Source organism: Rhineura floridana, chromosome 7, assembly GCF_030035675.1.
Source record: "Rhineura floridana isolate rRhiFlo1 chromosome 7, rRhiFlo1.hap2, whole genome shotgun sequence".
NCBI lineage: Eukaryota > Metazoa > Chordata > Lepidosauria > Squamata > Rhineuridae > Rhineura > Rhineura floridana.
This window is the reverse complement of record NC_084486.1, coordinates 152409920-152412662: the sequence shown is the minus strand read 5'-3', so window position 1 is coordinate 152412662 and position 2743 is coordinate 152409920. Positions and strand designations below refer to the sequence as shown.

The 2743-nt window shown below is 41.7% G+C and overlaps 1 pseudogene; it reads left to right on the top strand.

Moving 5' to 3' along the window:
* Positions 1-329: 329 nt before the first annotated feature.
* Positions 330-448, top strand: LOC133389788 (5S ribosomal RNA; annotated as a pseudogene).
* Positions 449-2743: the final 2295 nt, after the last annotated feature.

Below are 2743 nucleotides of genomic sequence, written 5' to 3'. Positions count from 1 at the left end.
TACTCCAAGGGAAGCTCGGAGGATGACAACAAGGGAGAGGGCCTTCTCAGTGGTGGCTCCCAAATTATGGAATGATCTTCCTGACGAGATGCACCTGGTGCCAACCCTGTTATCTTTTCAGTGCCAGGTCAAGACTTTCCTCTTCTCCCAGTCATTTTTGCAGCATTTGAATAACATGTGTTTTTAACTTGCTTATCGTTTTTTATGGGTTTTAATGGTTTAAATTTGTATATTTGTTTTTAATGTTCTTAATTGTTGTAAACTGCCCAGAGAACTTTGGCTATGGGACGGTATATAAATGCAATAAATAAATAAATAAATAAATAAATAAATAAGGCCATACTACCCTGAACACGCCCAATCTCGTCTGATCTTGGAAGCTAAGCAGGGTTAGGCCTGGTTAGTATTTGCATGGGAGACTGCCTGGGAATACTGGGTGCCGTAGGCGTAGAGGAAGGCAATGCTAAACCACCTCTGAATACCTCTTACCATGAAAACCCCATGAATGCATCCGAAAGATTGATAGGGTCGTAGTCAAGTTGATTATAACAACAAAAGAGCCTGTGGGTATTTCTCCTTCATTTCAACTTTCATGGAAAGACTTCTTGGCTTATTGGGACCATGTTCAAAAATGCTATATAGGTGAGAAGGGATTATAATCGTCAAATTATTTTTCTGTAATTTTGTTTTTTGGAGGAGGAGAATGTATCAGTATTGTGGCAGGTAAGAATGCCACTACGTTGAACTACAATCTGGACACATCTTGAACTTATCAAGAAATAGCAAAAAGCAAGAGGGACTAGCTTCCTGTTTTTAGCGATTTGATGGTGTGGCTCCTTTTGCTTTTCAGAGCCATCATCACAAGCCTACTTCTAGCAAATCTACTGAAACATTCCTGTTCATTTCATCCCAGAAAACACAGTTCTGTCTCTTGGGCCCAGATATGTTTTACTGTTACTTGGATGCTTGCTTTGCCTGCTAACACATTCCACAGATGATACATGGGCTGCCTTTAATTGGAGCAATTTGGAGAGCTCTGTACTGGCATTCGAGATAGCAATATCTTGTAGAAGAACCAGGAGGCTGTTTGGGGTGAAATAATTGCAAAAATGGAAGCAACCTGGAATCAGTTCATGGTGGCCAGTCTTTTCCAAAGGTAGAAATGGTACCAATAATGAGATCTCCCCCTCCATATGTTCACCTTTGTGCTGCTCTTAATTGGTAAAAAAAAAAAAGAGCCAAGGTTGCAGTTTGAGAGTTTGTGGGATGGATGCGGAGAAAAGATGTAGCTTGTAAGGTGTAAGCCCAGGTCTCTGTTTGGCCCACGGTTAATTGAACAAAATGTTTTTGCCAAGTGTGATCATTCCTGGCCTTCTTACCTAGACCTTCCCATCACTGGACATACCCCATTTTTAGATATACTTTATAATTCAAAATGCTTCCAAAATTGTCCTCATCTGAGTGTTTCCCCAGGTTTTTGGAGTCCCAAATTACCTGGGGCGGTATGCAGCTTTAGGGCTAATATGCAATGGATTTTCCTTGCCTTTGCTCCCCTCTGCCATGTGCCCCATGCTGTCCGCAAATCTACTCTGGAGGGTTGAGGGAAACCCCAAAACAGTGTGGTTTAAGAGACACACAGGGGTAGGAGAGGGGGATAACATTTCATTGTGCAAGGAGAAGAAGGGTTATGTGGGATGAAATGGGGGGAACTGAAAAGCAACTGAGGAATTTATGTGGGGCGACTTGGATGGGAAATTAGTTGGCTTGTCTTCTGTGACATTTAAATTCTAAATATACATCTATACACATAAGTTGTCATATGCAAATGTGCCAGAAGACCTTCCCCTTTCAACAAGCCTTTTAAGCAGTCTGCTTCTGTGTTGGAATTGCTTTTTAGTATGTTTTTAAACCTTTCAAAAATTTGTGTATTTTTTAACCTTTTTTAAAGATGTCTTCAAAGCTTTTTTTAAAAAAATGTTTTTAAAGTTGTCTTGTTTTAATGTATTTTAAAGTCTGTTTTTATGAAGTTTTAAAGTGTTTTTAGTGCTTTTGTTTGCCGCCCTGGGCTCCTGCTGGGAGGAGGGGTAGGATATAAATCAAATGATAAATAAATAAGCACCTTGCAATGCCCTCATTAAAGAATACTCCATTATTACCACTCGGTGTTTATTTCTCAGTTTTGTACATAGTGCTGGGGGGGGCTATTTGCTCCACCTTTCAGTTCCTTCAATGTCTCATATTGTTCCCCCATCTACATTACTGATGTTCACTGGGCACCATTCAAACATATTTCCACCTGCAGCTTGAAGTGGTATAATACATTCGACTCCCTCCCTTACCGGCCATCCCTCTGCAAGGCTCTTCCACTGGCTTATGGCTGAACACAGGGACATCCAATGAAGCTGAATGCTGGAAGAGTCAGACAGACAAAAGAAAGTACTTCTTCACACAGTGCAGAGTTAAATGGTGGAATTCACCCCCACAAGAGGCAGTGATGGCCACCAACCTAGATGGATTTAAAAGGGATTAGACAGATTCATGGAGGAAAAGGCTATCAATGGAATGGCACCAGCCATGATGGCTATGCTGTGCCTCCACATGGTATGCTTCTAAATACCAGTTGCTTGAAACCACAGGAGGAGAGAGCACTGTTGCGCTCAGGTCCTGCTTGTGGGCTTCCCATAATGGGCATTTGGTTGGCCAACGTGAGAACAGGATGCTGGACTGGATGGGCCTTTGGTCT